The sequence below is a fragment of the Aricia agestis genome, chromosome 3 (assembly GCF_905147365.1).
Source record: "Aricia agestis chromosome 3, ilAriAges1.1, whole genome shotgun sequence".
Classification (NCBI taxonomy): domain Eukaryota; kingdom Metazoa; phylum Arthropoda; class Insecta; order Lepidoptera; family Lycaenidae; genus Aricia; species Aricia agestis.
Window position 1 is genome coordinate 24,190,063 of NC_056408.1, and position 8,946 is coordinate 24,199,008.

Consider the following 8,946-nt stretch of genomic DNA (forward strand, 5'->3'; position numbering starts at 1 on the left):
TCAGTACTCATCAATTTTTGCTTTAATATATGCTATTAAAATATTTTTTTTAAGGTTACAAAAACACAATTTTCTAAATTACAGACCTATCAATTAATTATTAATAAAAACAAGAATCTCAGTACTCATCAATTTTTGCTTTAATATATGCTATTAAAATATTTTTTTTAAGGTTACAAAAACACAATTTTCTAAATTACAGACCTATCAATTAATTATTAATAAAAACAAGAATCTCAGTACTCAAGAATTTTTTTAACTAAATGACAGACCTATCAATTAATTATAAATAAAAACAAGAATATCAGTACTCAACAAAGCAAAAACAGTGTGGTTTTCTAAAAATAACGAAATTAAAATTACTTGTTTTTTTTTTAATTACAACATGTTTACATTTAATTTACATACAAACTGTTTAAGTAAGTATATATCTAAGGCTTCAGGTGCGTATTTTTTATATAAAAACCCTTTAAATTAAATCAATAATAGTAATTATTACTTAGGGTGGGTTGCAGGGTGCACCAACTTACTTTAACTATAACTATAACATTAATTACAATGCAAAATGTCAAATCTGGACGCCATATTTAACGATAACCTTGAGCTCGACAAGGCTTTAAATGAACGTGGTGAAAAAAGGAACTAACGCTGTCATCATACAACTGTAAGGGCCAATTCACACCGGATCGACAGCGGTCGGCAGCGGCGCGAAGAGCACTTTTAGTGTGAAATAATTTTAAACTTTATTTACATACATATAACTACTAGTATCGCTTGAAAACTTCAAAAAGGGCTCGAGGCGCCGCGCGTCCGTCGGCGGAAAGTGCTCGCGGCTGCCCGCGACCGCGCGCGTCGGCGTGAGGCGCCTTGAGGCGCCTCGAGGCATCGCGAGGTGCCGCGAGCACTTTCCGCCGACGGACGCGCGGCGCACAGTGGCTCTAAAATCAAGTTTCATAGACATATGAACTTGAATTTCATGTCATTTTTTTGGGCTGAAATATGGTCTCCTAGTTGTTATTACATAATAAAATGTAAAAAGACTTAGCTACGTGTAATAATAAGGGAGTTAGGCCCAATTCACACCAGATCGGCAGCGGCCGACAGCGGCGCGAAGAGCACTTTTAGTGTGAAATAATTTTAAACTTTATTTACATACTTATAACTACTAGTATCGCTTGAAAACTTCAAAAGTGCTCGAGGCGCCGCGCGACCGCGCGCGACTGTCGGCGGAAAGTGCTCGTGGCTTCCCGCGACCGCGCGCGTCGCCTCGAGGCGCCTCGAACGCGTCGCGAGGTGCCGCGAGCACTTTCCGCCGACGGACGCGCGGTGCACAGTGGATCGAAAATCGAGTATCATAGACATAAAAACTTGAATTTCCAGATGTCATTTTTTTGGGCTGAAATATGGTCTCCTAGTTGTTATTACATCATAAAATGTAAAAAGACGCAGCTACGTGTAATAATAAGGGAGTTAAATTTTTTTATGAAAGTAAAGAACACGGATCATTTAACAAAAAAACAATAGAATATGTCAAGTAGTTCCAGACAATTTAACTTAATTCAGTTGGAAGTTTTAAATTGTTACTGGGGACACTGGAAAACACTAGAAAAATAGAGGGAACATTATATCACCATAATAATTTCTTTCTTCTTTCTATTTGAATTAAGTTTTTAATTAACCAAAATAAAGTACCAATGGACAGATTTTAATTAACCAAAATGAAGTACAAATGGTGCCGTAATACAAAATATGCCAAAATATGAGTAATAATTAGTAGTATAATAGTGTGTGAGGATATAACGGCCAACCATGCGATTCCACAGATATTATGCTCATTTTTCATGTCGGCTCCATACTAAAATTTCTTAAAAAAATTATTACTACCTTATTATTACACGTAGATGAGTCTTTTTACATTTTATTATGTAATAACAACTAGGAAAACATATTTCAGCCCAAAAAAAGACATCTGGAAATTCAAGTTCCTATGTCTATGAAACTCGATTTTCGATCCACTGTGCGGCGCTCTGAAGGTAGCGCGCGGCCGCCAGCGGCCGCCCGCGGCGACGCGAGCCGCCTCTGCCGGCCTCGCCGCGCCTCTTCGCGCCGCTGCCGGCCGCTGCCGATCCGGTGTGAATTGGCCCTAAGTCTGTAACTATACGTAGTCTGTAACTATAGTTAACGTTAAATATGACGTCCATTATTGACTTTTACCAAAGATTTGACATTTTGCATTCTTGAATTTTTTACACAATCCTTAGTTATATGTGTACTTTAATATTTAATTATAATATTACAGTAAAATATAAAATTTAGTGGGACTCTTACAGAAAAAACTCATTTTATGACCTAATTTTGCTCTATAATGGTACGGAACTACTCACTTGGCCAATTATGTGATTCCATGGTATTAAAATATTATGAAAGAGACCTCATTTAACCACAACATAAGCTTTTCAACAAATACAAATAGAATAAATATTTATAATTTTGACGAATTTAAGAAAAAAAATTGCAAATGGTGCCGTAATACAAAATATGCCAAAATGTGAGTACTATAATAGTGTGTGAGGATATAACGGCCAACCATGCGATTCCAGAGATATCCATACAAAAATTTCTTTAAAAAATTATTACTCCCTTATTATTACACGTAGATGAGTCTTTTTACATTTTATTATGAAATAACAACTAGGAGAACATATTTCAGCCCAAAAAATGACATCTGGAAATTCAAGTTCCTATGTCTATGAAACTCGATTTTCGATCCCCTGTGCGGCGCTCTGGAGGTAGCGCGCGGCCGCCAGCGGCCACGAGCGTCCACAAGCGGCCGCCCGCGGCGACGCGAGCCGACTCTGCCAGCCTCGCCGCGCCTCTTCGCGCCGCTGCCGGCCCTAAGTCTGTAACTATACGTAGTCTGTAACTATAGTCAACGTTAAATATGACGTCCATTATTGACTTTTACCAAAGATTTGACATTTTGCATTGTAGTTAAAGTTACAGTTATAGTTAAGTAAGTTGGTGCAACCGACCCTTAGAGCTAGTTCCAAAGACACTTTAATTATTGTTTAAAATAGAGGATTTATCATTTTCATATTCATTAAATCTAAGATTTGCTAATTCTCGTTTATAATCTCGAGCAAGTTGATTGAATAAGCGTTTGTTTTCGTGGGATGGATACCTCTGACAATCACGCTGGGCTTTGTTTTTTCTTCGTCGCATCTCCTGCATATACTCCGGTAATTCTTGTGTAAATCTTGATAAAAATGTTTTGTGTTCAATTCCTTTTTGTAAAAAGTAACTGAGCACTTTGAGATGTTGAAGACTATTCGTTACCCTGATTTCTATTTCGCCTTTCACTTTTTTGGCTGAAGTATAACAAATTTTATCTTTTTCCATTGAAAGACGAATATTATCCCAATCTTCTGTATCGACAATATAAATTGCAGCAGGTTTTTCTTCGAAGCGTTTCATGGTTTGCGATTCTTCTTCGTTTTCTAGACGACCTTTGCGAAGTTTCATGTTGAATAACATACAATAATAGGAGTTACGTAGTAATGTATCACAGATTTCATCTATGCAATATTTTTTCTTCAATTCCTCCTCACCTTCTTTTTGAGCCTGTTCTCTGCCTTTATTTTTGTAATCGATATTAAATTTTTCAAGCATTTTTGTCGACGCGGCCATTAATTCCTCCATAGAATAATCCCCTTTCGTAGTATGAAATATGATTGAGGACTTTGCTGGTTCCATATTTAAAATATTAAGTATAACACTTTATTTTCAACTGTCAATTCAAGACGATCCTCCTGCGCTCGGCGTGACACTGAAAAGAAACCGAATATTTTAATATAAAATTTTCAATAATTATTAGAAGCTGTAATATAGATCTTAAATATAATATTATGTATGTCGGAGAACAAATATCGGAACGTCAGAACCTAACGGCTTTGGGCGTATTCAGTTGCTCAATTGGCTTCGGGACTATGATGACAGCTGTCAAATTTAACTTGACAGATGGGAGATGGCACATGTCAGGCTGGCATCGATCACTCACTGAAAGAGTGAGTCACTCTTGACGTGAGCGCAGTAGAGGACGGACGTTGGCTGACTTCGCCGTGTTCCTAATATTTAATCCGTTTGAATCAGTGCCTAGTGTGAACGTTTAAATGTGATTCTATCTTTAATAATAATCATTGCTAAATTCTTACTTTCAATTCGGCCTATTGTTTCGTGAATCTACGATGGATGAAGAATGATCAAGCCCACTGTTACCTCCGTCATGTACATTATAAAAGTATGAACGGTATATTTTATTTCCTGCCGGGTTTTACTTTACATACGCAGGGTATTACAGGTAGGTACTCAGGTTGGGCACTGGGTACCCATAATACATGTCCTTCATGAACTTAGCGTGGACCCAAACAGAGTGTTGTTTAACGTTTATGGACACTGATGTATTTTTATTGTGATGCGAGACTAAATTAAGAAATATTTGATTTAGTATAATGTCACCTTTAGGTTTTGTAAAGTGTGTGCAGCGACTTGGCAGGATTGAGAGTACTCTGGTTACAGTAGTATGCTGTGTCCGAGGCACGATCACCACCGCAAAAGCCACCAACGGGTACGCAGAGCTGGCACAGATACCGGTTTACCTACTGGTTCGCCTGAAAATATAAAATATGACGTTAAAAGTTAGTTATTAGAATCAGGCGTTAATTTGCGGAAATCCGTGGCTTAATTTATACGTTAACAGTTATTATAAATTAAACTTTACTTATGCCAAATTTTAAAGCTTATGTAGCCCCCCATTACACAACTTTACCCATAAACTAATAATTAATCATTGATAGTGTGGCGGTACCCACAATTCGCCTAACATCCCGGCATACGCGCTACAAGAGAATTGATCGCAAATAGATATTTTTGGACCAACATGAACAAAGACATAAACCATTGGACTAAGAATTGCATAGAACGTCAGAAGTCAAAAACTCAGCGTCATACAATTTCGCCACTCGGTACATTTCCTAAAAGTAACCGATTTCAACATATTCATACGGACATTGTGGGACCTCTAACCTCTAACCTCTAACCTATTGTCAAGGCTATAGATATTTACTGACTATCATCGACAGAGCCACAGGATGGCCAGAAGCTATACCACTCAAGGACATAACGGCCGAAAGTGTATCAGAATCTCTTTACAAGGATTGGATCACACGTTTTGGTTGTCCTGCAAGAATTAGTACAGATCAAGGTCGACAATTTGAATCACATTTATTCACAAACTTAACGAAACGGCTCAGAATCAAGAGAATTCACACTACCGCATACCACCCTCAAGCAAATGGCAAAATTGAATGTTGGCATAGGACTTTGAAAGCAGCTTTGATGGCTCGTGGAAACACAGAAAACTGGATTGAGGAGTTACCCACAGTTCTACTAGGGCTCAGGGCCAGTTTACGAGATGACACAGAAATTTCTCCAGCGGAATTAACATACGGAACTACAAACTGCCCGGAGAATTTTTCGAGCCGACAAAACCATATACCTCGATGACGTATTTTTTAAAAAAATTAAGGAAACATTTTTAAGCATTATCATCCGTTCAGAGAAAACCGAACCGGCAAGAAAAAATCTTCGTCCACCCAGCATTACAGTCCTGTTCTCATGTTTTCGTTCGCTGTGACCACGTTACAAAACCCCTCACACCACCTTACTCTGGACCCTACAGAGTCATTGAACGGGGGGAAAAATGTTTCAAGATAAAAATTGCTAACGACGAAAGACTTATTTCTATTGACCGGTTGAAACCCGCTTTCCTAGCTAAGGATGATGAATTGGTTACGAACACCCAACCGCATAAGGAAAAAGAATGCACAACAAAGCCCGATCTCCTAATACACACCGGAACAAAGAGCATCTCATCTGACCCAAATATCCATAGAACGCGATCCGGGCGACTCGTTAAGGCGACGGTTCGTTTTATGCCGTAACCTTCCTCAACTCATCCGTGACCGCAAAGTGATATTTTAGTTTTAAAAAGTGGTGAATAAATAGTAGCACAGTGCAGTGGTAAAATAAAAAGACAATTATTCAGCGTGTATGGACATTACTGTTGATAATGTCGTATGTATTTATTTCAAAAATATTATTAACTTAAACTTATTTATTTTAATCATAATAATTATTATATTTGTCATGTAAATTAACTTTTAGTTAAGTATTACTTTTGTAATGGATTTTCTTTTCTTTCATGGGGAGGAATGATGTGCCTACATATTGTATATTTTATATTAAGTTATAATATAGTTAACAAATTATTATTTGTCACTCATGGTTGCATCATCTTAGGACCGCGGCACCATTCCCAATTTGTACAGGAATGACTAAACATCAACTTTATATAAATAGTCATCTTTTTGTAATTAGGAAGACACTTCGCTTTAAGCTCGCAAAATTGTAACTCACCTACAATAAACGGTCACGGTAAATCATTCTTTAAATAATTCCTATTACCTCCACACTGGTAGGTAAATTGGTGACCCCGACGTGATCCTCCGAGGACAAAAATCCGACGTGATCAAACATCCGACGTGATTTGAAGACCGGCGCTATTTAAATCGCACATCTAAATCGGCTTTCCACAAGCGGATTCCACCGATTTTAGATTTTAAAAGGCCGAGCATTTAAAATTTCCTCCAGCCACTCCCGCTTCAACGAGCAGCGCTACGCCAGAGCTAGCAGCAGTCACCGTATCCTCAAGGCTTCCAGATTTTTGGTGTGACCAAGCACGTCTATGGTTCGTCCCGGCATCATTCATCATCGGGTCGTGATTTTTTCGTCATTTTTTGCTCGATATTAATAATGTCAACAGGTAGACACTTGACATTTTAGAAAATCCTCAGTTATGTGTAGTGTGTACCTTAATAATAAAAATTAAAATAAATATTTTAAAGGCAAAAAACACAATTTTTGGCCTATTTTTGCTCTAAAACCTTTAAAAACGGAACCCTTAATGCGCGAGTTCGACTCGCACTTGGCCGATTATTTTCTTCCGCCCTACCGTTTAGCAACTTCAAATTTGATTCTAGCTACAGCCCTGACCGATCAGCTCGCTGGTGAGACGGGAGATCTCCAGAAAGCAGAGTTCGTTTCTAGCAAACCCGACACGTGTTTTTCTTTCTGTTAAGGTTATGGAATTACATTTAGATAGGGTTCTAGTAGAATGGCTGTTTCTATAGGGAAGAAGAGAGCGGAGAAAGAGTTCTCCTCGATTGAACTTAGCCTACATATTTCCATAGCCAGGGAGAAAAAAAAACTAGGCCTTTACATCCGTTATGGATGATTTATACAGTATTTTCCAGAGCGAAGTAACCACAACTCAAATACTTTAGTGCCTGGGACAAGATTTTTAAATGTCCGAATGGTTGCCCAAGCGCATACGGCATTCTCGCATCAAAGTCGGCCTAGTCCAGAGGAAAGAACTAGTCAATACGTCTGGGACCAACTATGTGCGGGTTTCCTCACGATGTGTTTTCCTTCACCGTACGAGGGTCCGTATTATGTACTTGAGATCAGAAAATGTCTCATAGGTACACGCCTCCACCCGGGTTTCGAACCCGGGTGGAGGCTGCTCCCTCTAAGAGTGCCAACCAAAGGTCTACCCATTAGACCACGGACGCTCCAGAGGTCTACCCATTAGGCCACGGACGCTCGCCAGAGAGAAGAACTGTTGTATTCGCTCAAAAGTTGCAGAAGTGGATGTGCCCCTAATACTCCCTTTGGTTATGCCCATGAATGATCGAGGGACTGGTGGTATACCCTCACCAGTCCCTCGCTCAGTCATGGGCATATCATGTCAGAAGTATGGGCGGATGTGCGATGGCCCGGTTGCGGCAGCGAAAGGAAGCGTGGGGTTTGGTTTCGTTCGAAAGTAATAATGTCTGATAGTACTCACAGACGGCGGTGCAGCCCCTTCCTCGTCCTCGAAGAGAAGCGTCAAGGAGCACAAAGCTCGGCCCTCCAGTTCTCCTCCAGGTGGAGCTACACGATGGCTTCGTACGCGAGTCACGACAGGGTGTATGTCTTGAACAGGGCCAGCATGATGTTTAATGGCATCTGTGTAGCAGAAAAATGACATTATTGAATTGCGGCTGTTCTAGACCCAACAAAGAGCATGGCGAGGCCATATAAATATTAAATACATTTTTGTGCTGCGAGCTGTTCAGGTAATCTACAAGCTGGCCCGTAACACTTCAGAGAAATTTAAGGAAACTTGAATCTTAATGCTCGGGCCACAGTAACGAGAAATGCCATTAGTGTGTAATGTGTCGAGCCAGCGGACGATCGAGCTCCACGTTATGCACACGCAGCTAATATTAATTATGAATTCATATTTTCGCGAATCGCGCGGCTGTTTGCCGCTGCACGTCACCATGGCGCTCGTGGCAAATAAGTTGCTGGCGTTCATCCAGCACGCCATCGACGCAATGGACGAGGCGAGCATACTGCAGATCTGCAAGTCCTCTTTGACCAGCGAAGAGATTTGCCAAGGGAAGCATTCGCTCGACGAGACGCTCGGCCAGAGCGCGAATATGCCATCGCGACAGAAAGAAGCGTGCAGGTAGAATCCTTGCTGAAGCAGACGGATCCGGATGAGGTGCCGGCTTTTGTGGCGAAAGAACTGCACAAGCTGCCGCCCGTGACGCTGGACCACGTCGACGTCGTCCCCCCTTTTAAAGGACATCAGGTTTCTGAAAGAAGAGATGGTCGAAGTTCGAGGTAGACTGCAGGCATCAGAATCTACGATCAGCGATCTACGTAATGAATTATCACAATTAAGGAATGGTTATTCAATATGTAGGTAGGTATGCCGCCAACGTCACGTCATCGCCGCCGCCGCCGTTGTCCCCGCCGCTCGCGCCCCTGCCTGCAACGGAG

General features: G+C 40.4%; 1 long non-coding RNA gene across 1 annotated transcript; it reads right to left on the reverse strand.

Moving 5' to 3' along the window:
* Positions 1-3,008: 3,008 nt before the first annotated feature.
* On the reverse strand, positions 3,009-8,007 carry LOC121725628. Its single transcript, XR_006035413.1, has 3 exons — positions 7,964-8,007; positions 4,516-4,667; positions 3,009-3,826 (listed from the first exon to the last, which is right to left on the reverse strand). It is a non-coding gene; the product is annotated as an uncharacterized LOC121725628 (long non-coding RNA).
* Between the last annotated feature and the right edge of the window lie 939 nt (positions 8,008-8,946).